Source organism: Chlorocebus sabaeus, chromosome 20 (assembly GCF_047675955.1).
Source record: "Chlorocebus sabaeus isolate Y175 chromosome 20, mChlSab1.0.hap1, whole genome shotgun sequence".
In the NCBI taxonomy this organism is placed as follows: Eukaryota; Metazoa; Chordata; class Mammalia; order Primates; family Cercopithecidae; genus Chlorocebus; species Chlorocebus sabaeus.
The window spans coordinates 34,401,811-34,429,697 of record NC_132923.1 but is presented as its reverse complement, the minus strand read 5'-3'; the positions used below and the strand labels follow the sequence as shown (position 1 = coordinate 34,429,697).

At 35.6% G+C, this 27,887-nt stretch overlaps 1 long non-coding RNA gene across 1 annotated transcript in view; it reads left to right on the top strand.

Moving 5' to 3' along the window:
* The window catches only part of LOC140709360 (uncharacterized), a 138,021-nt gene extending 112,073 nt beyond the window's left edge, over positions 1-25,948 (top strand). The window contains exon 3 of the long non-coding RNA XR_012089869.1: positions 25,728-25,948. This is a non-coding gene — a long non-coding RNA (uncharacterized lncRNA). The remainder of the gene's footprint in view (positions 1-25,727) is intronic.
* The last annotated feature ends 1,939 nt before the right edge of the window (positions 25,949-27,887 follow it).

The following is a 27,887-nucleotide window of genomic DNA, read 5'->3' as shown; positions in this document are numbered from 1 at the left end:
CTCATTTTATGAGGCCAACATCATCCTGATACCAAAGCCTGGCAGAGACACAACAAAAAAAGAGAATTTTAGACCAATATCCCTGATGAACATCGATGCAAAAATCCTCAATAAAATACTGGCAAACCGGATTCAGCAGCACATCAAAAAGCTTATCCACCATGATCAAGTGGGCTTCATCCCTGGGATGCAAGGCTGGTTCAACATTCGCAAATCAATAAACATAATCCAGCATATAAACAGAACCAAAGACAAGAACCACATCATTATCTCAATAGATGCAGAAAAGGCTTTTGACAAAATTCAACAGCCCTTCATGCTAAAAACGCTCAATAAATTCGGTATTGATGGAACGTACCTCAAAATCATAAGAGCTATTTATGACAAACCCACAGCCAATATCATACTGAATGGGCAAAAACTGGAAAAATTCCCTTTGAAAACTGGCACAAGACAGGGATGCCCTCTCTCACCACTCCTATTCAACATAGTGTTGGAAGTTCTGGCTAGGGCAATCAGGCAAGAGAAAGAAATCAAGGGGATTCAGTTAGGAAAAGAAGAAGTCAAATTGTCCCTGTTTGCAGACGACATGATTGTATATTTAGAAAACCCCATTGTCTCAGCCCAAAATCTCCTTAAGCTGATCAGCAACTTCAGCAAAGTCTCAGGATACAAAATTAATGTGCAAAAATCACAAGCATTCTTATACACCAGTGACAGACAAACAGAGAGCCAAATCAGGAATGAACTTCCATTCACAATTGCTTCAAAGAGAATAAAATACCTAGGAATCCAACTGACAAGGGATGTAAAGGACCTCTTCAAGGAGAACTACAAACCACTGCTCAGTGAAATCAAAGAGGACACAAACAAATGGAAGAACATACCATGCTCATGGATAGGAAGAATCAATATCGTGAAAATGGCCATACTGCCCAAGGTAATTTATAGATTCAATGCCATCCCCATCAAGCTACCAATGAGCTTCTTCACAGAATTGGAAAAAACTGCTTTAAAGTTCATATGGAACCAAAAAAGAGCCCGCATCTCCAAGACAATCCTAAGTCAAAAGAACAAAGCTGGAGGCATCACGCTACCTGACTTCAAACTATACTACAAGGCTACAGTAACCAAAACAGCATGGTACTGGTACCAAAACAGAGATATAGACCAATGGAACAGAACAGAGTCCTCAGAAATAATACCACACATCTACAGCCATCTGATCTTTGACAAACCTGAGAGAAACAAGAAATGGGGAAAGGATTCCCTATTTAATAAATGGTGCTGGGAAAACTGGCTAGCCATAAGTAGAAAGCTGAAACTGGATCCTTTCCTTACTCCTTATACGAAAATTAATTCAAGATGGATTAGAGACTTAAATGTTAGACCTAATACCATAAAAATCCTAGAGGAAAACCTAGGTAGTACCATTCAGGACATAGGCATGGGCAAAGACTTCATGTCTAAAACACCAAAAGCAATGGCAACAAAAGCCAAAATTGACAAATGGGATCTCATCAAACTAAAGAGCTTCTGCACAGCAAAAGAAACTACCATCAGAGTGAGCAGGCAACCTACAGAATGGGAGAAAATTTTTGCAATCTACTCATCTGACAAAGGGCTAATATCCAGAACCTACAAAGAACTCAAACAAATTTACAAGAAAAAAACAAACAACCCCATCCAAAAGTGGGCAAAGGATATGAACAGACATTTCTCAAAAGAAGACATTCATACAGCCAACAGACACATGAAAAAATGCTCATCATCACTGGCCATCAGAGAAATGCAAATCAAAACCACAATGAGATACCATCTCACACCAGTTAGAATGGCGATCATTAAAAAGTCAGGAAACAACAGGTGCTGGAGAGGATGTGGAGAAATAGGAACACTTTTACACTGTTGGTGGGATTGTAAACTAGTTCAACCATTATGGAAAACAGTATGGCGATTCCTCAAGGATCTAGAACTAGATGTACCATATGACCCAGCCATCCCATTACTGGGTATATTCCCAAAGGATTATAAATTATGCTGCTATAAGGACACATGCACACGTATGTTTATTGCAGCACTATTCACAATAGCAAAGACTTGGAATCAACCCAAATGTCCATCAGTGACAGATTGGATTAAGAAAATGTGGCACATATACACCATGGAATACTATGCAGCCATAAAAAAGGATGAGTTTGTGTCCTTTGTAGGGACATGGATGCAGCTGGAAACCATCATTCTTAGCAAACTATCACAAGAACAGAAAACCAAACACCGCATGTTCTCACTCGTAGGTGGGAACTGAGCAATGAGATCACTTGGACTCGGGAAGGGGAACATCACACACCGGGGCCTATCATGGGGAGGGGGGAGGGAGGAGGGATTGCATTGGGAGTTATACCTGATGTAAATGACGAGTTGATGGGTGCAGCACACCAACATGGCACAAGTATACATATGTAGTAAACCTGCACGTTGTGCACATGTACCCTACAACTTGAAGTTTAATAATAATAAATAAATTAAAAAATAAATAAATAAAAAAAATAAAAAAAAAGATTAAAAGGCATATAATTAAACAAATCACCAAGAGTTATAAGAAGCAGATAAAAGCAGAGAGTAGAAAAATAATTGCTTATATTTTATGTATTCTAGTTATTCATGCTTACCTTTCTAAAAGAGAAAAAAAGAAAAGTTTAAAAATTATGAAAATCTCATAAAAGATTTAAAGTAAAAATTTAGAAACTATAAATTAGTTTAAATTTAACAACAACAACAACAACAACAACAAAAAAAACTCATTGAAAATATCGGCAGTAAATTTGGTAGAGCAGAAAAAAAGAATTAGTTGGCTTATGCTACCAAATAGGATATATTAGCTCATTTTATACCAATGAACCCATGGCATGGATTGATGCAATTAGTACCTTACTCTTTTATGCCTAACAAAACAAAGAGTGAATCCCTTTTTTTAGAAGATATGTTATCTGAACTTTCTATGGTTGTTAAATAAACATTGCCTAAAAACAATAAAAAATTACTAGGATTTCGTTTTGTGAAATGCATTCGTATTTCAGTCTAGTACAAATTATTACTTTACCTTGCCACTGCTAGTATCTTGATTCTACCACAATCTTGAAATACAACAAAAGATTATAATGACAAATCAAATTAACTCAAGTAAAAGAGATTACCACAAAAAGATTTACTAATAATTTAAATAATAAAAGTAGTTTGTGTCACAATGGAAGCAGGAAGAGCCCTAGGACCACCAACACAGTTCTCCAGCCACTTTCTTGACACATCAAGATGTGTCTGGCCCAGATTAAATATTGAGATATCCAAGTATGCTTGCGGTCACATAACTTATATCAAAAGGAGATCATTCTTTCTTATGAAACATCTCCATTTTACAACATCTCCATTTTTCACAAATACTGTGTTAGTCCATTCTTGCATTGCTATAAAGAAATGGCTGAGACTGGGTAATTTATAAAGAAAACGGGTGTGATTATTCATGGTTCTGCAAGCTGTACAGAAAGCTGGTGGAAGAGGCATCAGGTAACTTGCAGTCATATGGAAGGTGAAGCGGAAGCAGGCACATTTTACATGGCTGGACCAGGAGGAAGTGTGGCAGGGTGCTGCAACCAGATATGATGATAACTCAATCACTCACTATCACTCAAACAGAACCAAAGTGGTGGTTCGAAACCATTCATGAAGGATCCACCTTCATGATCCAATCAGCTCCCACTAGACCCCACCTCCAACATTGGAGATTACAATTTGACATAAGATTTGGGTGGGGACACAGATCCAAACCATATCATTCCGCCCCAGCCCCTCCCAAACCTGATGTCCTTCTCATATAATTTGCTAAATTTATTCATGCCTTCCCAACAGTTCCCTGAAGTCTTAACTCATTCCAGCATTGACTCAAAAGTCCAAAGTCCAAAGTCTCATCTGAGACAAGGACTTATTTATATGAGCCCATAAAATTAAAAATAAGTTAGTTACTTGCAAAACATAATGGATATATAGGTAAATGGGGTAAAAACTCCCCTTCCAAGAGGAAGAAATCAGCCAGAAGAAAGAGGCTACAGGCCCATGCAAGTCCCAAAACCAGCAGGGCAGTCGTTAAATCCTAAAGTTCCAAAGTAATCTCATTTGACTCTATGTCTCATATCCACAACACATTGATGCAAGTGGTGAGTTCCTAAGGCCTTGGGCAGCTCTGTCCCGAGACTTTGCAGAATACAGTGCCACAGCTGCTTTCATGGGCTGGGGTTGAGTACCTATGGCTTTTCCAGATGTATGGTGAAAGCTACTGGTGGATCTACCATTCTGGGGTCTGGAGGACGGTGGCCCTCTTCTCACAGCTCCACTAGGCAGTTCCCCCATGGGAATTCTGTGCGGGGGCTTCAACCCCACACATCCCCATGGCAGTGCCCTAGTAGAGGTTCTCCATGAGGACTCTACCGCTGCAGCTGGCTTCTGCCCGGACATCCAGGCTTTTCCATACATCCTCTGAAATCTAGGTGGAGACTTTCAAGCCTCAACTCTTGCACTGCAGGAAAACTTCTGGTCAGAATTTACCAATAATCTATGATCTAGCAATGCTAGTACTAAGTATATACTCAACAGAAATGTGTGTGCGTGTGTGTGTGTGTGTGAAAGAGAGAGAGAGTGAGAGTGTGTGTGTGTGAGAGAGAGAGTGTGTGTGTGTGTGTGTGTATGTGTGTTTTTCTCTAATTGGATCTTGAGGTTTCCCTCACAAGAGTGGTTGTAATCTCTAACTCTGGCCGGGTGGGGCTCCAGGGATTTGGTCATGGTTACTTACAATTTTCTTTCATGTGATATTCTTTATCCTAGCAATAATCTAATGCTTAAGTGTCCATCTTATGGCCAGGGTTACCTCTCACAGGAAGCTTGTTTATACTGGTGGATGGCCTTTTGGCTCTCATTTGACCTGTGTCTTGTTTATTTCTACCAAGATAGCCACTCTCTAAAACAACGTTGACTAGTAAGGAAGTTAGGTTTTTTGCATGGGTCAGATAAGTTACACAGGACACAACTCAATAAAACACCTAAAATGACAGAAGCAGCTTATGACATACAGGTCTCAGAGAGAAAAGGGCAGCACACTTTGCAGGGTCAACAGTAAGTGGGAGGCCATCTTGGACACATATGATTAATCGGTGAGTAGGGACCAAGAGAGAGAAGATCCTGTCAGCCAAAGTCCCTTCAGGGGTCCAGGGCATTATGCAAACAGGCTTCTTGCAAGGAGTTTTAATTCGTATGTTTAAAGCAAAGAGACATGTGCTCCATGGAAGCATGCTCTGACAGAGAGGTGGTCACTATGGTATATTTGCAGTCCATGCAGCGAGTGAATATCAGTGGGACAAGTCCAGTGAGTTGTATCGAGCTGTTCCACATAGGGAAGTGGTCACCAGGAAGCAGATGCACAGGAAAAATTTGTATTGACCACTTTGAGAAACTGAGAGGAGGCAGAGAAATAGAAACTGTGTCAAAGGTGACCAAACCCTACTTCTGGAAAGAGACAGCCCAAGTCACATTTAAAATGGATGCTGAGGCAACATAAAATTTTAAGAATTCACTACTGTGTGTGTATGTGTGTGCTTCACAAGATGTGTACTAGAATGTTAACAGCAACATTATTAATAATAGGAAAACACTTGAACCTACTAAAATGTTCACCAATAGTAGAGCACATAAATTATATTCTCATTATGGAATACTCAACAGAAGTGAGAAGAAATGATCAACAATTGTACCTGGCAATATAGATGAATCTCATATGAGTTATGAATGAAGTAAGTCAGATACAATAGAAAACAATTGTATAATTATATCTATACAAATAAATAAACCTAAAATATGCTAGTAGAAGCCTTTCTAGTGGTTATACTTGAGGAGGACATTGTGACTAGATGAGAGCATGAACAGATTCGTGCTAATATTTCTCTTGATCTGAATGATTGTGATATGTTTGTTTGGTTTATAAATATTTACTTATCTGTATACTTATAATATGCATATTTTATTATTGTCATATTTGTAAATAAAAAATAAATGGGGAAATGTAATTATTAGGCTGGGATATAGAACACAAAATATTATCTAAAATGCATCACTGAAAAAAGATATAAATTTCATATGTCAGATCAAAGAAACTGTGTGGAAAGTGAGATGCTTCAATAGTTTAATTAGTCTTCCCTGCAGAGAGCAAAAGAATGAGAAAGAAGCAATATATAAAGAGACACTGTCTGAGAATTTTCAGACACCAATTTACACATTCAAGAAGTGCAGAAAATCTCATGCATGACCTATGAAAGATAATCACATATATAATAGTGAAACTTCAGTAATTCAAAACAGAAAGATGCATGAAACTAACAGGGTGTATGAATTTCCAACTAGGATGCTAATAAAGTGGAAAAATAATTTATCAATCCAAATTAAGTCAAGAAAGAAGAAAATGTATGAAACAGGCAGCATAAATAGAAGGCATAAAAGATGATAGAATCCTGCTTCCAGATATAACAGTGATTATTTTGAATAAAAATGGATTTAAACTTCCTGATCAAAGTCAAAGATTATTGAACAAATGAACAAGAAACTACATTTCGTTTAATATAAACAAATGTAAACTATAAGTAAAAAAGTTCTTATGTAAGAGTATCACAAAGATCTACCATAGAAATGATAAAGAAAAGTTGACAAAATAAACTTTAGAGCAAACGAATCACCAAAGATAAGGAGTAGCTTCATGATACTAAAATGTTTAAATCACGAGGAATATATAATTTTTTAAAATTTGTATACATATAACAACAAAACAAAAATTGACTATACTACAGAAAAAATAGGAAAACTCACAAATTAGTATAGTTAATATCCCTCACTCAACAACTGATAGAATAAGTGAACATATACATTATTAGGATATGTAAGATTTAAACATAGTTTATAAACTGAAGCCAAGAAACTGCAGGGTATACATTACTGCCAAGAGCCCATAAAAGTTACAAAAATCGTAATAATTTTTTTATAAACCAAATCTCAACAAATTTCAAATAAATTATTTTGAGCATATCATTTACCCAAAATGCAACTAAACTGAAATCAATATAAAATAGATAAATAGAAAATCTTATATTTTTGTAAGTTAAACAATGTATTTTTAAATTAATGAATAAATTAGCTAAAAAACAAAATCATAACATTCTTTAGAAAATACACTAAGTCTGAAATGTGGTGGGATATACTCAATGCATTTTTAGAGCAAAATTTTCCATGAATAAATACTGTATGTATGAAACATAAACTAGGTTAATATATTCCTAAAATAAATAAGGTAGAAAAACAGACTAAAGCAAAACAAAACCAAAACCCCTGAATTATCCTATCAGAATAGTGAACATAGGATAAAAATTGTAAAGATCTTCTCTTAAAGAAAACTTCAGCCCCATAATGACTTCACTGGAAGGTTCCAGTGAACATTTAAGAAAAAATATCATTGTAAAGTTAAATTAAAAGCACCCCTGAAATCACTTTATAAATTTTATCATAACTTTTCTTCTAAAACTCAACAAGAAAATTAAAATAAATTTAAAAATGACTGCCCAATAATTATGAATGATAATATTCTACAATTTTATATTACATAGAGACTATATATTATCTTATATACAATTATACTCTACATTATACATAGAATATATGTTGTTACATATTCTATGTAATACATATAATTGGTGATGCACATAAATATATAAGAAGTTGGAGATTGTATACATATATGTGTGCATATATATGTGTGTATATATACCTATACATATATGCATAGTATGTGTATAGCGCATATATAGTATATATAGTAGTACATATAGGAGTATGTGTGTATATATATATTTGCCCAAAATGCAACTAAACTAGAAATCAATATAAAATAGATGAATACAATTCATGTATATATATATATACACACACACACACACGCACATGCACACACTACCTGTTTTCAGGTCGTATACACATAACAGATTGTTTATTATGCTAATCTATTCTATATGGTTATCTACATGATAGTAAAAGTTGTTTGATACAATTTAACATAATTTTCAATAAAAATTATTCAATAAAGTATAATAAAATAATGTCCTCAGTTTGATTAAAAGTATTTACACCATACCTTCAAAAAACATCATCCTTTCTGGGAAATTTATTGAAATATTATTCCTCGATTCCAGGAAACCTATAAGAATGCCAACTGACATCACACCTACCAGTAATTGTTGTAGAGGATTTTGCCTTGCAGAGTAAGACAATAAAGAGAAGTGAAAACACAGAAGGAATGGAAAAGGGAAAAACAAACTGTCATTGCTTGCAGACAATTCAATAGTAGAGGCAGAGCCACAAAATATTCTCCAAAATGGAAGATTAAAATGAATTATATTTTTGAGACTGGATCTGATGCTCGTGTCCGGGCTGGAGTGCAGTGGCACGATCACAGTTCACTGCAACCTCGACCTCCTGGGCTCAAGCAGTCCATCTCCCTCAGCCTCCAAAGTAGCTGGTACCACAGGCAAGTGCCACCACACCCAGCTAATTTTTTGATTTTGTAGAAACAGGGCCTTGCTATGTTTCCTAGGCTGGTAGACTGACATTCTTACAAGCAGTTGATTGTGTCTTTCCCTAGTTGTTCTTGTAGTTAATAGTCTCAGTTTGTAGATGTTAAGAATTGATATTGTGAATAGTGCCTCAATAAACATACGTGTGCATGTGTCTTTATAGCAGCATGATTTATAATCCTTTGGGTATATACCCAGTAATGGGATGGCTGGGTCAAATGGTATTTCTAGTTCTAGATCCTTGAGGAATCGTCACGCTGTCTTCCACAATGGTTGAACTAGTTTACAGTCCCACCTACAGTGTAAAAGTGTTCCTATTTCTCCACATCCTCTCCAGCACCTGTTGTTTCCTGATTTTTTAATGATTGCCATTCTAACTGGTGTGAGATGGTATCTCATTGTGGTTTGGATTTACATTTCTCTGATAGCCAATGATGATGAGTATCGTGTGTCTGTTGGCTGCATAAATGTCTTGCGGCACTATTCACAATAGCAAAGACTTGGAACCAATCCAAATGTCCATCAATGATAGACTGGATTAAGAAAATGTGGCGCATATACACCATAGAATACTATGCAGCCACAAAAAAGGATGAGTTCATGTCCTTTATAGGGACATGGATGAAGCTGGAAAACACTGTTCTCAGTAAACTATCACAAGGACAAAAAACCAAACACCACATGTTCTCACTCATAGGTGGGAATTTCACAGTTTGGGCTCTATTCTTGCTTGGAAGCCTGCAGTGTGAATGAGAGCAGCAGCTGATTTTTCCCTTCCAGTCCTCCCCTGCATTTTTTTCTGTTTTGTAAATCTTTACTAGTAAATATTTAATAACTAGTAAATGTTTCTCTTTAATTTTTTTATATCAGTAGGTTTTGGGGAACAGGTGGTATTTGTTTACATGTTTGGTTACATGAATAAGTTGTTTAGTGGTGATTTATGAGATTTTGTTGCATCCATCACTGAGCAGTATACACTGTACCGAATGTGTAGTCTTTCATCCCTTGCCACCTGCCACCTTTACCCCAAGTCCCCAAAGTTCAATGTATTATTCTTATGCCTTTGAATCCTTATAGCTTAGCTCCCCATATGAGTGAGAACATACAGTATTTGATTTTCCATTCCTTAGTTACTTCACTTAGAATAATGATCTCCAATTCCATCCGGGTTGCTGTGAATGCCATTATTTCATTCCTTTTATGACTGAGTAGTATTCCATTGTAAATATATATCACATTTTATGTATCCACTCATTGATCGTTGGGCATTTGGGCTGCTTTCATATTTTGTATTTGCAAATCATGCTGCCATAGACATGCATGGCAAGTATCTCTTTTGAAAAATGACTGTTCTTTCTTCTGGGATACCTAGTGAGATTGCTGGATCAAACGGTAGATCTACTTTTAGTTATTTAAGATATATCTACATGGTTTTCCACAGTGGTAGTACTAGTTTACATTCCCACCCACAGTGTAAAAGTATTCCCTTTTCACCACATCTATGCCAAAATATATTATCTTTTGATTTTTTGATAATGGTCAGTCTTGCAGGAGTAAGGTGGTATCACATTGTGGTTTTTATTTGCATTTCTCTGACCATTAGTGATGTTGAGAATTTTTCCATATGCTTGTTGGCCATTCATATATCTTCTTTTGAGTATCATCTGTTTGTGTCCTTAGCCCAGTTTTGGATGAGACTGTTTTGTTTTTTCTTACTGATTTGTTTGAGTTCTTTGTAGATTCTGGATATTAGTTCTTTCTTGGATGTATAGATTGTGAAGATTTTCTCCCACTCTGCAGGTTGTCTGTTAACTCTGCTGATTATTTCTTTGGCTGTGCAGAAGCTTCTTAGTTTAATCTATTTATCTTGGTTTTTGTTACACTTGCTTTTGGGTGTGTGGTCATGAAGTCTTTGCCTTAGCCAAAGTCTAGAAGGTTTTTCTGATGTTATTTTTCAGAATCTTTATGGTTTTGTGTCTTAGATTTAAGTCTTTGATCCATCTTAAGTTGATTTCTATGTAAGGTGAGAGATGAGGATCCAGTTTCACTCTTCGACATGTGGCTTGCCAATTATCCCAGCACCATGGGTTGCATAGGGTGTCCTTTCCTCACTTCGTCTTTCTTTGCTTTGTCGAAGATCAGTTGGCTGTACATATTTGGCTTTATTTGTGGGTTATCTATTCAGTTCCAATGGTCTATGTGTCTATTTTTATGCCAGTACCATGCTGTTTTGGTGTGACTATTGCCATAGAGTATAGTTTAAAATGAGGTCATGTGATGCTTTCAGGTTTATTCTTTTCTCTCAGTCTTGCTTTGGCTATGCAGTTTCTCTTTAGGTTCCATATGAATTTTAGGATTTTTTTTTCTAGTTCTCTGAAGAATGATGATGGTATTTTGATGGGAATTGCATTGAATTTGAAGATGGCTTTTGGCAGTGTGGTCATTTTCAGAATATTAACTCTACCCATCCATGAGCATGGGATATGATTCCACTTGTTTTTGTACTCTGATTTCTTTCATCAGTGTTTTGTAATTTTCCTTATAGAGATCTTTTGCATCCTTGGTTATGTATATTCCTAAGTATTGTGTTGTGTTGTTTTGTATTGTATTGTATTGTATTTATTTTTGCAGTTATTGTGAAAGGGGCTGAGTTCTTGATTTGATTCTCAGTTTGGTCACTGCTGGTATATATCAGAGCTACTGATTTGTGCACGTTAATGCTGTATCCTGAAACTTTGCTGAATTCATTTACCAGTTCTAGGAGCTTTTTGGAGAAGTCATAGGGGTTTTCTAGGTATACAATCAATCATCATCAAACAGTGATAATTTGACTTCCTCTTTACCAATTTGTATGTCCTTGATTTCCTTCTCTTGTCTGATTGCTCTGGCTAAGACTTCAGGTATTTTGTTAAATAGAAGTGGTAAAAGTGGTCATCCTTGTTTTGTTCCAGTTCTCAAGGGGAATGATTTCAACTTTGCCCATTCAGTATAATATTGGAGCGGGTTTGTTATAGATGGCTTGTATTACCCTAAGTTATGTCCCTTTCACGCTGATTTTGCTGAGGATTTTAATCATAAAGGATGCTGAATTTTATCAAATGCTTTCTCTGCATCTATTGAGTTGATAATGTGATTATTATTCTTAATTCTGTTTATGTAGTGATTCACCTTTATTGGCTTATGTATGTTAAACCATCCCTGAATCCCTGATATGAAACCCACTTGATTATGGTGGATTATCCTTTCGATAAGCTGTTGAATTTTGTTCATTAGGATGATGTTGAGGATTTTTGCATCTCTATTTATCAGGGATATGGATCTGTAGTTCTTTTTGTTGTTGTTATGTCTTCCCTGATTCTGGTAATAGGGTGACACTGGCTTCATAGAATCATTTAGGGAGGATTCCCTTTTTCTTTATCTTTTGGAATAGTGTCAATAGGATTGGTGCCAATTCTTCTTTGAATCTCTAATTTAATTCAGCTCTGAATCTGTCTGGTCCTGGACTCTATTTTGTTGGCTTTTTTTTTTTTTTTTTTTTTTTTTTACTACCATTTAAATCTCACTGCTTGTTATTAGTCTGTTCAGAGATTCTATAGTTTCCTGGTTTAAGATATGAGATTTGTATATTTCCAGGAATTTATCCATGTCCTCTAGGTTTTCTAGTTTATGTGCATAAAGATATTCATAGTAGCATTGAATACTTTTTGGTATTTCTGTGGTATCAGTTGTAATATCTCCTGTTTCGTTTGTAAGTAACTGAACTTATTTGGATCTTCTTTTTTCTTGTTTAATCTCATTAATGGTCTATCACTTTCATTTATCTTTTCAAAGTAACAGCTTTTTTTGTTTCATTTAACTTCTGTATTTTTAAAAAATTTGTTTCAATTTCTTCTGCTCTGATCTTTGTTACTTCTTTTCTTCTGCTGGATTTGGGTTTGGATTTTTCTTGTTTCTCCAGTTCTGTGAGTTGTGACCTTAGATTGTCAATTTGTGCTTTTTCAGACTTTTTGATGTAGCTATTTAATGCTATGCACTTTCATTTTAGTACCATTTTTGCTGTATCCCAGAGCTTTTGATATGTTGTGTCACTATTATTATACAGTTCAAAGAATTTTTAAATTTCCATCTTTATTTTGTTGTTGACTCAATGATAATTTGTGAGCAAGTTATTTAATTTCCATGTATTTTTTTTTTGGTTTTGAGGGCTCCTTTTGGAGTTAATTTCCAATTTAATTCCACTGTGATCTGAGTGAGTACTTGATATTTTGATTTTTGTAAATTTACTGAGACTTGTTTTGTGACCTAACATATGGTCTATCTTGGAGAATATTTCATGTGCTGATGAATAGAATGTATATTCTACAGTTGTTGAGTAGAATATGTTCTGTAAATATCTAAGTCCATTTGTTAATGGACTTAAGAAATGTTAAGTCCATTTGTTGTATTGTTTAAGTCCATTGTTTCTTTGTTGACTTTCTGTCTTGATGGCCTGTCTAGTGCTGTCAGTGGAGTATTAAAGTCCCCCCATAAATGGACTTAATATTTGTTAACAAATGGACATTAACAAATGGATATGAGACCATTTATCTCATTTCTTAGGTCTAGTAGTAATTAGCTTATAAATTTGGGAACTTTAGTGTTAGGTGCATATATATTTAGAATTGTAATGCTTTTCTTTTGAATGAGTCCCTTTATTATTATATAATGTTTCTCTGTCTTTTTAAACTGTTGTTGCTTTAAAGTTTGTTTTATCTGATACAAGAATAGCTACTCTTGCTTGCTTTTGGTGTCAATTTGCATGAAAATATCTTTTTCCACCTCTTTATCTTAAGTTCATGTGAGTCCTTCGTGTCAGGTAAGTCTCCTGAAGACAGCAGAAACTTGGTTGGTGAGTTCTTATCTGTTCTGCCATTCCATATCTTTTAAGTGGAACAGTTAGGCCATTTACGTTTAATGTTGGTATGGAGATGTGAGCTACTATTGTATTTATTTTGCTATTTGTTGCCTGAATACTTTGTTTTGTTTTGTTTTGTTTCCTTTGTGTCATTGTCATATAGGTCGTGTGAGATTTATACCTTAAGGAAACTCTATTTTGGTTTATTTAAGGATGGGTTTCAAGATTTAGAGTTCCTTTTAGTAGTTCCTGTAATACTCGCTTGGTAATGGTGAATTCTCTCAGTATTTTTTGGACTGGAAAAACTATATCATTTCTTCATTGATTAAGTTCAGTTTCACTGGATAAAAAATTCTTGGCTGATAATTGTTTTGTTTAAGGAGGCTAAAATAGGATCCTAATCCCTTCTAGCTTGTAGGGTTTCTGCTGAGAAATCTGCTGTTAATCTGATAGAGATATTTTTATAGGTTACCTGATGCTTTGCCTCATAGCTCTTAAAATTCTTTCATCTTGACTTTTGATAACCAGATGACTATGTGCATAGGTGATGATCTTTTTGTGATGAATTTTCCAGGTGTTCTTTTAGCTTCTTTTATTTGGATGTCTAGTTCTCTAGCAAGGTCAGGGAAGTTTTCCTTAAATATTCCCTCAAATATGTTTTATAAAAGTTTAGATTTATCTTCTTCCTTAGGAACACCTATTATTTTAGGTTTGGATTTTTAACATAGTCCCAAGCTTATTGCAGAAAAATTTTTTTGTAAATTTTTTAAAAAATTCTTTTTTCTGTGTCTTTGATGGATTGAGTTAATTCAAAAGCTTTGTCTTTGAGCTCAGAAGTTCTTTCTTCTGCTTGTTTGATTCTATTACTGAGACTTTTCAGTGCATTTTGCATTTCTCAAGTGTGTCCTTGATTTCCAGAAGTTGTGATTATTTTTTATTTATGGTATCTATTTCACTGAAGAATTTTCCTTTCATATCCTGTATTGTGTTTATGATTTCTTTAAGTTGGACTTCACCTTCCTCTGGTGATGCCCTGATTAGTTTAATAATTGACCTTCTGAATTCTCTTTTTGGCAATTCAAGACTTTGTCTTGGTTTGGATACATTGCTGGTGAAGTGGCATGATCATTTGGTGATGTTAAGGAATGTTGTTTTGTCATATTACCAGACTTGTTTTTCTGGTTCCTTCTCATTTGGGTAGACTACGTCAGAGGGAAGATCTGGGCTGCTGTTCAGATTCTTTTTTTTTTTTTTTTTTTTTAAATTCTTTTTTTTGAGACGGAGTCTCGCTCTGTCACCCAGGCTGGAGTGCAGTGGCCGGATCATGGCTCACAGCAAGCTCCGCCTCCCGGGTTCACGCCATTCTCCTGCCTTCGCCTCCCGAGTAGCTGGGACTACAGACGCCCGCCACCTCGCCCGGCTAGTTTTTTGTATTTTTTAGTAGAGACGGGGTTTCACCGTGTTAGCCAGGATGGTCTCGATCTCCTGACCTCGTGATCCGACCGTCTCGGCCTCCCAAAGTGCTGGGATTACAGGCTTGAGCCACTGCGCCCGGCCTGCTGTTCGGATTCTTTTGTCCCATGGGGTGCTCCCTTGATGTGTTATTCTCCCCCTTCCCCTGGGAACAGGGCTTCCTGAAAGCTGAACTGTAGTGATTACTTTTGCTCCTCTGGGTCTAGCTGCCCAGTGGAGCTACTGGGTTCTTGGTTGGTATTAGGGAGTGTCTACCAAGAGTCCTGTGATGTGATCTGTCTTCAGGTCTTGCAGCCATGGATACCAGCACCTGCTCCTGTGGAGATGGCAGGGGAGTAGATTCTGTGCGGGTTCTTGGTTGTGTTTTGTTTAGTGTGCTGGTTTTGTGTTGGTTCGCCTCCAGCCAGAAGGTGGCACTTTCAAGAGTGCATCAGCTGCAGTCCTATAGGGAGGATGCAAACTTGCCCTAGGGACACTTGGTTACGTATTCAGGATTCTCAGGTGGTGGACAAGGCTATAGGGCTCCCAAGAGATTATGACCTTTGTCTTCAGCTACCAGGGTGGGTAGATAAAGACCGCCAGGTGGGGGCGGGAAGCATGTCTGAGCTCAGCCTCTCCTTGGGCAGGGCTTATTGCAGCTGCTCTGGGGGCTGGGGGTGTGGTTCCCAGTCCAATGGAGTCATATTCCCAGTGGGATTATGGCTGTCTCTGCTGAGTCATACAAGTCACCAGGGAAGTGGGGGAAAGGTGGTAGTCACAGGTCTCACCCTGCTTCCATGCAGCCCACAGCCCTAAAGGCTGGTCTCACTCCCCTCATGCCCCACACAACAGTACTAAATCTATTGCCAGGCAGCTGGCTACTAGGGTTGAGAACTTGCCCCAGACCACAAACCTCCTTGCTGAGAAAGCAAGTAGACTCACAATTTTTCAGCCTCTCAGGGAGCCTGTAACAGTGGTCCAGTTCCACTAAAGGGTCTGTGGATTCTCTTGGTTTTCCTGGTATATTCCTGTAGTAGTTCTTGGAGCAAAAGTTCATGATGTGAGTCTCCACACACTGCTCTGTCCCCTGCTATTTTTATTCTATGATTGGATTCTCTAAGGTTTGGCAAGGGGAGAGAAAGATTAGATAATTTTCTTAGGGCAAAAAGATCTTCCCAATGACATCCTGCCCTATTATAATGATCACTAAGCACTCCAGCCAACTACTCTCTTGTTAGATTTTTAATGAGCATGAGTCAGGAACAGTCCCTATGTCCATAATTCTATAATACTCCAGGGATCATAAATGTTGAGGTCTCCAAATGATTTTCTGACTTTATTTTCCTTTGTTCTGTGACTGAAGGGGTGCCGTACTCCCCTTTTTTTCTTCTATACAGAGGACAGGGGAAAAATCAGTCTTCCTGATCTGTCCAAAGGAATTAACAGTTTTGGCCTCTTAATGGATTTCTAGCTTAAATGTGGATGATGCATTAATGGTGACTGGATTTGTCTTGGGCCCATTTCTTTGGAAGTCCCATATAGATTGCCTATTATCTCTTTTTATAATACAAAGATTACTTAATTTCTGCTGTTCTCAGTTTGGGGACCTAAGGTGAATAGACAAGATAGAAAGGGTCACATTATACCAGATTACATTGCTACTATAGATATTATAAAGTTTTAAGAGGATATAGTTAAATAATTTATCAAAACCTGGATTTCTCTAAGAAGTCTTTCACATCTACTCTCTATGATCTTGCCTATGTACTTTTGTTAAGTGTTTTCGGAACATAGTAAACTTTGTTCTAGTTATGTCTAAATATGCCCCATTTTTATAGTATCATGTTTAAAATCAAATATGTTATGTCACTTTTTCTCTTTCACAGAGGTCAAAGTTGAAGGTTTTGACTTTGTCTTGAGAAAATCTCTTCTTCTTTCAAGTTCATCAACCTATCTTTTTAAAAATTCTCAAATTCTATTTTTCTAACAGTAGAGATTAAGGTATATTTTTAAAACACTGTATTTTTTATATATTTCAAGGTACATCTTAGTGTTTCGGTTGAAATAATTTTAGTGAAATATTTTTTTATAGCTCAAACTAAGAAGATGGGCTATTCTGCTCATATCAAAGACCTGCTGTTCTTTCTTATGTGTTCAGTCATAAAATCTACATGTCTCATTTTGCTTTTTTTTTTTTTTTTTTTTTTTTGCACAAATTTCAATAATACACTGATTTAGGGGACTAAATTCATGTAATTTCCCTTTAATCAAAGCCTGGTGTCAGCCATTTCTGATAAAATAAAAATTATGTTTTATAGAAGAGGTTAAGTTAACATCCCTGCTTATTAAGAATTATGGCATGTATTTAGTAAATATTAGTAAAAATTCAACTGTGCAACTGTATAAAACTGTAACACCTCTGTAAATAGAACCTCAACAAACTGCTATAATTCACTGTATTCAAAACTTCACATAACCTATACTTCTAAGCCATGAAAAACTGCATGTGCTCCTGGAAGGTTAGTGAAAGAAGTAGCAGGATCATTTTTGAATCTCCTTAGATTCCCATTCAAAGCAGTTAATTAGATAACAAAACCAAAACCTAGGTGATAAGTTTTCTTCGTGAACATAAACACTGAAGTCAGTGAATACACAACAACCATTAGACCTGTGTGTTTTTGGCATCTGCATGCAAAAAACCAGAGGAAAGGAAGGGGGAATTTGATAGACCTGACAACAGGAGAACTCCAAAATAACTTGTGAGTTTTTATAGAAAAGTACAGTCACTCAAGTTCAAAACAGCTGCTGAAATTGGGAAAGGAACTGGCCTAATCTAAAAACCGGTAAATGCCAGGGACCCACAGCAATGCCTAAGTAGTGTAAAGACTGAGAGATTCTATAGAGAAATTGAATAGGACCAAAACAAAAATTGTGATCTAAAGACTTTTTAGTAATGTGGAGTTTATTCTTGAAGTGAGTAGGAAACGTGAGGTTTTTTTCTCTCAGGAAAAAGAGCAGTGTCTGTTAAATGTGTATTTTTCATTTTAATCCTGATGATTCACCAAATAGCCAGTCATGGAGAATGTACATAGTTAACTTAATATCCCTCCAGGAATGATTCTTGCATTGTATATTCTTTAGTTTCTTTTACTTACCTGTTTGAATAGTTGAATAAACCATTCACCAGTTTTACACAAAGAAAGACTAAATTCTAAGAAAAAAATGAGAATAACAGAAACAACTACATATGGTGTAAAACTGCATAATAAGACCAAAAGGAGAAGAAATAAAGAAAATACAAATGAAATATTTGAAGCAATAAATACTGAGAAGTTTTAAAAATCAATGTCACAAAACCACAGAGAACACCAAGCAGTATAAATGACAACATAAAAACAAAACAAAACAAAACAAAACAAAACAAAACAAAAAAACAAAAAAAAACTACATGTAGGTATATCATTTTCAAACTACTAAAAATCAAAGGTAAAGAACCCAACCCGAAAGAAGCTGGAGTGAGGGGAAACACTTTAGCTACAGAAGAGCAAAGATAGGAATAAAAATTACATCTGCAAGCAGGAAGAGAGTGGAGTGAAATACCTAAAGTGTTGAGAGCAAACAGCAACAGCGACAAAACCATCAATCTAAAATTCACCAGGTGAAATTACCTTTCAAAAGTGAGGGAGACATTACAACTTTCTCAGATAAACAAAAATCGAGGCAATTTGTTGCCAGTAGTCTTGCCTTGTAAAAAATGTTAAAAGTTCTTTAGAGAAAAGGAAAGTAACAAGTCAGAAACTCAAATCTATATAAAAAGTGAATAAGGGAATATAAAATAAAAACTTTTATTATTTGTTCTTATTCTTTGTTGATCCAACAGATAATGGTTTAAAATAATAATGACAATGTATTTTATTTTTGTATGCTTATGTGTAATATTATGTGTATGGTATATATAGAGACATATAGATATGCTTATGTGTGATTATAAATGATATGGTTTGAATCTGTGTCTTCACCAAATCTCATGTCAAATTGTAATCCCCTGTGTTGGTGGTGGGGACTGGTAGGAGGTGACTGGATAACGAGGGCAGAATTCTCATGAATGGGTTTGCACCATGCCCTCAATGCTGTTCTCAGTGCTGATAGTGAGTGAGTTATTGGGAGATCTGGTTGTTTAAAAGTGTGTAGTACCACCACGCCCTCTCACTCTCTTCCTTTTCCTCTGGCCACGTAGGACATGCCTGCTTCCCTCTTTGCTTCTGCTATAATTGCAGGTTTTTTGAGGTCTCCCCAGAAGGCAAGCAGATGCTGCCATGCTTCCTGGATAGACCACAGAACCATAAGCCAATTAAACCTCTTTTCTTGATAAATTACCCAGTCTCAGGTGTTTCTGTATAGCAGTGTGAGAATGGGATAATATGATAAATAAATGAAATGAATGACAGGAATAATACAAGGGATGGAAGTGAGAAATTAATAATTTTTTAATTATAAGGTACTCATAATGAGACAGTATAGTTTCTTAAAGTAGACTTCAGTTAATTGTAAATGTAATTGTAAACTTCAAGGCAACAATTTGAAAAAGTAATTGATATACCAAAAGAATAAAAAATGGAATACTATAAAATGCTCAATTAAAACTACAAAGGACAGAAAAAGAGTGGACAACAAAAACAGGAACAAAGAACCTCAAATAGAAAACAGAAACAAACATGGTAGATATTAATACAACTAGGTCAATAATTGCTTTGAATGACAATGGTCTAAATGGACAAACAAACAACAAAAATTGTCAGAGTAGATCAAAAAACAAGAACCAAATACGTGTTGTTTACAAAAAACCCACTTTAAATATAAAGAAACACAAAAGAAAATAGACGGTACAAATTATATACTCTTCTAACACATTTTTAAAAAGCAGAAATAGCTATATTAATTTCAGACAGAATAGACTTCAGTGCAAGAAAAGCTATCAGGAGTAAGAAAGGGCATTGCACAATGATAAAAGTGTCAATTTTCCAAGAAAATTAAGGTACCTTAAGGTGTGTGTACCTAACAACAGAATATCAAACTATGTGAGGCAAAAACTGATAAAACTGCGAGAAGAAATAGATGAATATATTATCATAGTTGGAGATTTCAACATGTTTCTATCAGAAATGGATAGAACCAGAATGGTAGAAAGTAAGAACATAGTGAAACTCAACAACACCATCAATCAGCTAGATATAATTAACATCTATAGACTACTTCACCCAACAAAATAGAATATACATTATTCTCAAGCTTGCATGGAACATACACAAAGATAGAGCACATTCTGGGCCATACAACATACCTTAATGCATTTAAAATAGTAGAAATCATATAATATCTGTTCTCAAAATTCAATGCAATTGCATTAGAAATCAATAACTGAAAGACCTTAAGAAAACCTAAAAATATTTGAAAATTAAACAACATGCTTCTAAATAATGCATGAATCAAAAAATTTTAAGACATTTAAAAATATTTTAAACTGAATGAAATAAAACCACAACTTAACAAAATTTGTAGAATGCAGTGAAAGCAGTTTTTAGAGGAAAATGTACAGCATTAAACGCAGCTAATAGAAAGGAAGAGAAATTTGAACTTGATCATCTAAGCTTCCACATTATGTAACTAGAAAAATAAGAGTAAATTAAATGCAAAGTAAGCATAAGAAAGGAAAGTTTTAAAAAATTAGAGCAGATGTTAAAGAAATTGAAAACAGAAAACCAATAGTGAAAATCAATAAAAGCTAAAGGCTTGTTCATTGAAACAAATAATAAAGTACATCATCCTCTAACCAGGCTAACTAAGCAAAACAGAGAAAAGACAAATATTACTAATGTGTGAAATAAATGAGGGGACAACACTACAGATCTCATGGATATTAAATAGGTAATCAAAAAATACTATGAAGAATGCTATGCCCACACATTTGATAATCTTGACAAAATGAACTAATTCATTTTGAGATACATTCTGTCAAAACTCCTACAAAAATACATAGATAATTTGAGTAGAACTAAATCTATTAAAGAAATTGAATAATATCATTCCAAAAAAAAGTGAATGTGAAGTGAAGCACCAGGCCAAGATGAATTCTTGGGTGAATTCTACCAAATACTTAAGACAAAATATACCAATTCTCCATAACCTCTCTCAGAAAACAGAAGCAGCAGGAAAACTTTCTAACTCATTGTGTGAGACCAGAATTATCTTAACACCAAAAGCAGACAAGGAAAAAAAAAAAGCTGCAGAACACTATCTCTTATAAATGTATAAAAATCTTCAACAAAATATTAATATGTTGAATTCAACAGTGAATAAAAAGAAATATACACTATGACCAGCAGTATTTATCCCAGGTTTGCAAGGCTGGTTTACTATTCAAAAATCATTTAATGTAAACCATCACATCAATAGGCTAGAGAAGAAAAATCACACAATGACATCAAGAGTTTCAGGGAAAGCGTTTGAAAAAATCCAACAGTCATACATGATAAAAACTCAATAAACTAAGAATAGAAGAAATATTTCTCACCTTGCTAAGAATATCTATGAAATCCTACAGTTAACATCTTACTTAATGATGAGAAATTAGAAGCTTTTCCACTAAAATCAGGAAAAAAGTAAGAACATCCCTTCTTGCCACTTCTTTTCAATCTTGTACTAGAAATCATAGCTAATTAAATAAGAAAAGGAAATAAAAGGAATCTCAATCAGGAAGGAATAAATAAAACTCTCTTTGTTTGCAGTTGACGTGCTTGTCTATGTAGAAAGTCCGGAATAACTAGCAAAACAAAAACAAAAACAAAAGCCTGGAATAATAATTGATTACAGCAAGGTTGCAGTATACCAGTTGAATACATAAAAGTCAAATGCTTTTCTATATACCAGCAATGAACAAGTGTAATTTAAAGTTAAAATCACAGTATCACTTACATTATAATCCCCAAAATGAAATGGATATAAATATAACAAAATACATACAGCATGAATATGAGTAAAACTATAAAACTTAAGAGGGAAATCGAGGAAGAACTATATGTGGGAGATATTCAATGATTATGGTTAAGTCTCATGTTGTCAAAATGTCAATTCTTCCCAACTTAATATACAAATTTAATGTAATTCCAACCAAAATCCCAGCAAGTTATTTTGTGGGTATTTACAAACTGATTCTAAAGTTTATGTGGCAATGTCAACAACACAGAATAGCAAACTGAATATTAAAGAAGAACAATACTGAAGGACTGACTCTAACTTAAAGACTTAGTATAAATATACAGTAATCAAAAAGGATGGTGATGGAAAATATATATCAATGAAACAGAAAAGAGAGCTCAGAAATAGATTCATAAAAGGTACAGTCAATATATAGGCAATATAGGCAATGCAATGTAGGCAATATAGACAATGCAATAGAGATAGTCTTTTAAATAAATGATTGTGTAAGAACTAGATATGCACATGCCAAAACGATGAATCCAGATACAGACTTACACTCTTCACAACATTAACTCAAAATGGATCATAGATAAGACATAAAATAAGGAACTCTAAAACTCCTTAAAAATAACATAGAAGAAAATCTATATATCTTGGGGCTTAGTGATAACTGTCTTGGTAGGACACCAAATACATAATGAATAAAAAAATTGATAGGCTGGACTTCTTTAAAATTAAAAACATCCACTTTGTGAAGGGGACTATCAACAAAATGAAAAAAAAAAGAGGAAACAAACCACAGACTAAGAGAAAATATTTGCAAAAGACATACATTGTAAAGAACTATTATCACAAATATACGAAGAACTCTTAAAACTAAACCATAAGACAATAAGCCTATTCAATGAAAAAATGTGTCAAAGACATTAACAGACCTCATCAAAGTAGAGACACAGATGCTAAATAACCACGATAAAATTTACTCCACATCATATGTCATCAGAGAAGTGTAAACCAAAGTGACAATGAGATACCACTATGTACCTATTAGAATGGGCAAAATTCAGGACACTGACAGAACCAAACGCAGGTGAGGAGGTGGGGTATCCTCATTTATTGCTGGTGAGAATGCAAAACAGTGCAAGCACATTGGAAGACATTTGTCGTGTTCTCACAAAATGGAAGATCCTGTATTCACGTGATACAGAAATCACTCCTTTGTATTTACCCGAAGCAGTTAAAAACATGTGCACGGAAAAACTTGAGCAAAATGACTCAGAGCAACTTTATGTTGCATTGCCAAAACTTGGAAACATAAATTTGCTTGCTTGACTAGGTAAATAAATAAACAAATTTCATTGCCCTTGAGTAGGTAAATATATTTTTAAAAATTGTTCAATCTAGACAATAGAATATTACTCAGCATTAAAAATAAATGAATGTCAAGGTATGAAAAGACACTGAAGAAACTTAAGTGCATATTACTACTTAGCAAGTTTATCTGAAAAAGCTACACACTGTAAGATTCCAACAAAATGATGTTCTGGAAAAGTCAAATTTGGAGACAGTAAAAAGATCAGTGTTTTCTAGGAGACAGTGAGTGGAATAGAGCCCAGAGGATTTTTTGAGCAATGAAATTATTCCATGAGATACTATAATAGTGAACACATGTCATTAGACAGTGATCCAAACCCATAGGATGTACAACACCAGAATAACCCCTAAAGTATGGACTTTGGATGACAACGATGTGTTAATGTAGGTGCAGTTCTAACAAAGGTACCACTCTGGTGGAGAATGTTGATAATGTGGGAGGCTATGTGTGTGTGGTGAGTGGGTGTAGATGGAAAATTTCTGTATTTTCCTCTCAAATTTTCTATGAACCTAAAACTGCTCTAAAAAAAAAAAAATCAAAAAAGAGAAATGAATGAAGAAGAATCTAAATGCTAATAAAAAGTTAAAAGACATATTAAATTAAAACAATGGGCAAAACTATACTATTAATGCCTATGCATGTATACCTAGACAAATATGAAAGTAAATAAATGAATGAAAATAATTACTATACAAATTGGTGTTTGTTTCTTTTGATGCACAGAAGAGATCTGTCATTAGGACAGGGCACATGGATAACTTTTGGGATGGCTGACAAAGTTTTATTAACTAGGCCAGGGCAGGACCTGGGTAGTGGTTAAAAGGGTATTTTTCTTACAATAGTTCGTTAAGTCCCACAAATGTTTTAGTTTTGCCAAACTAAAACCAAACCAAGGTAAAACATTTAAAGCTTTGAGAAAACCAGAAACCTCAATTTTCATAATGTACTTTGGTATTCAGATTACAGCTTTTGTCTACTTTTTAATGTTCCTAGTTGATAAAAACTAAGATTTCAGTTGAGTCGATAAAAACAAAACAAACAAATGAGAAACAACTCGTTTCTTTCTAAAGAAATAATTGAGAGATGAGCAGATGGGGAAGGTTGAGAGAAAATGATAAAAATATTACCTCTGTTACTGATGATAATTTGATAGAAGTAAATAGATTGGGGACCAAGCAAGTTTACCAATACTGTATTATGGATTCATAGTGGAATCCATCCTTGGATCCTGCAGGGGTATAGTCTGGTCCTGTGAGTTTATAACATGAAGGAACAATGAACACATACATTCAGAAGACAGGTTTGATTTGTAAAGAGAAGCATTGGTTGAATTACATATGTCCTTTTAGTGAAACTGATCAGTCAAAGAGGGATGTACAAAGGGGTAGGAAAAGAGGACATGTGAGTCATTTTAGTAGGAATTCTTCCTTTCAGAAATGGGCCCAGGAAAAGGGATGTTTCATGGAAGAGCATAGTATTATTTGTATATACAAACCATAGTGTTTTAAACCATACTGCTGTCTCTCCTTTGTTAGACGTTTAAGTATTTTCCAGTTGTTCACCAGAATAAGTAACATTTTAATCATGCCCATGTGCATATACATCTCTGTGTCTACCTGTGATCGATTTGCTGCTTCATGGAGAAAATAAAAGGAATCATTAGTTTTAGAAACCACTGTCAATAAAACTGAACAGGGCAGTTTTAAATTTAAGATCTCATGCTGTGAAAAATTCCATTTCAGATTCACTCTTGTCTAGCAAGGAGTCATGTGTAAAATAATTTCAAGCAACACATTTTGGAAAATCAAACAACCTGAGTATTTGATAGAGACTCTAGTTTTCTCACATAGCACATACTCAGGAGTAGGTTAAGCAGTCAGTGCACACACTGAAGTGCAGAAATGGGATTAGGCTTCTCGGTTTTCACTGTCCTCCAAGTTCATCCTGCAGCCTCACAGATCTGTTTGCCAGTTGACCAGTGCTCTCTAGTTGACTAGCTTTCCACCACGGCATCTCATGCTCTGATCAGTTTTTATTATCTTTTATATTCCAGCAGCACACAGTGTAACCAGACCTATGTGAGCATACTTTTTCTTTGTGACTACAAATCTCTTTTGATGAAAAATAAATGAGTATCAAAAAGATGCCTTTCTTTTACATCTATTTATCCAGTAATCTAACATTCCTGATAGAAAGAAAACCAAGGTGATCCATAAGATATTTTTTAAAGTGTAAAATGACCATGATAGTTAGGGTGCCAATTTCCCAATTGACAGTTCTGTGATAATATCTGTCAACAACTGGGTGAAATTTAGATGTCTGTTTTATCTTTGTTCATAAATGCCAATCTTTATAATTTATTCTTTTTCAGCTCAAAGATTCTTCATGCAGTAGACATTTCAAGGTGGGAGAAATTTTACAGTACATGAAATAGTTGAAGTTTGACAGCAATTTTGGGATTACAGCAATTTTGGCTGTATGTGGGATGAAATAAACTCCACCGAGGTGAGAAGATCACTTGGGCATGGCCATTTGAGGCTGTGGTGAACTGCGATTGTGACATTGCACTTCAGCCTGGACAATGGAGCAAGAACCTGTTTGAAAAATAAAATAAAATAAAATAAAATAAAATAAAATAAAATAAAATACTCCAGGGTTCATTTGACTTTGAAATACTGTGTGCTCTTTCAAAAATAAACTGCTTCCAGGCCCAAGTGGGCTACTTAGAACTAGTGTGGAATAATGCAACTTTTGTCACGAATGTCATTCAGAGTTCAAGCTAAGCATCTGGTCCTTATTAGAAGATATTTCTTCTACTTTAAAATAGGTATTTCAGTCCTCTATTCTGCAGGTAATCTAACTCGTATTAATTATACTTTGTCCAAGACAAAAAGTGTGAAGTCCACTATGGATTTTCTGGCAAGGCAGTGACTTGAGAATAAGTGTTTAGCTGTCTTTTGCCAGTCCTTTCTAAACTATCTTTGAACAATGGTGTTCCGGCCATGAACAATTTTGCCCTCAGATCTTTTTCTCACACTTCCCCTATTTGGCCGTCTAATGCAAGGTCTATGGCAAAGGATCTTGCACTAGATAGCCAAACAAGGGAGAGATGAGAAATTTCTGCTACCTGTGCTTCTCAGGCTCTTGTGTCAACTCTTTTCTATTCAGGGTTTGCCAGTGGAAGCCACTAGTGGGTGATTAGAGGGCTCCAGCACAAGAAAAGTCAGGGCATGTCTGCCCCTAGTTCTCTCCCTAAGGCTGTGTTTCCCGCAGCAACTGACAGGCATGCTGAAATGTGAACTTCTGTCATCTATTTAGATTCTTGTAACTTCATACCTGTAGCAAATGGACTTCACTCACAACACTAGGAAGCCCCAGGGTGTGTGCATTGTTCTGGTAGCCATTCTTTGCAAAGATATAGGCAACATAATTGATAGAGAAACAGAGGGCCTATATCTGGCAGATTATTTATATTCTTTTACCCATTCATTCATCCATTTATTTAATAAATATATATTGAGCACATAATACGTAGCAGAATATACCTAATGTTGAAATTATAACAACAAACAAAACCAAACCTTTGCCTCTTGAAGATTTTACACTCTTTGGAAAGAAGGCAAAAAATAGATTTAGTACATTTGTGATAGTTAATATTGAGTGTCATCTTGATTGGATAGAAAGATGCCAAGTATTGTTCCTGGGCGTGTCTGTGAGGGTGTTGCCAAAGGAGATGAACATTTGAGTCAGCAGACTGGGAAAGGCATATCCACCCTCAATCTGAATGGGTATCATCTGATCAGCTGTCAGTGTGGCTACAGTAAAGCAGGTAGAAGAAGCTGGAAAGAGCAGATTTGCTGAGGCTTCTGGCTTTCATCTTTCTCCTGTGCTGGATGCTTCCCGCTCTTGGTCATTTTGCTCCAAGTTCTTCAGCTTTTGGACTTTTGGACTTTCACCAGTGGTTTGCCAGGGTCTCTCAGGCCTTTGCCTGACCACAGATTGAAGGCTGCACTGCTGGCTTCCGTGCTTTTGAGGTTTTGGGGCTTGGACTGGCTTTCTTTCTCCTCAGCTTGCAGACAGCTTATTGTGAGACTTCCACTTGAGATCATGTGAGTCAATACTTCTTAATAAACTCCCTTTCATACGCTCATATATCCTGTGAATGCTGTCCCTCCAGAGCACCCTGACTAATACAACATTTTATGTAAGTTATTAGATATTAGAAGGTGCTAAGTCTTATGAAGAAAAGTAAATGAATCAAAGGGAATAGAAAGTCCTGTAGAGTTTGCAATTTTAAGTACATTGGGTAGAGGAAGAACTTTCGTAGAAGATGACATTTGACAACTATCTAAGGAAAATGAGAGTTGAGCCTTGCAGATGGGTGGGGCCTTGGAGAGCCAGACACAGGTGAGAAACAGCATAAGGCCAGTATGTTGCATTGAACTACAAAGGAAGAAAGTGATAGGATGTGAGGTTAGGATGGCAATCAGAGACGCAGAGTGTAGAACTCTTAGGTCCTTGTAAGACTTTT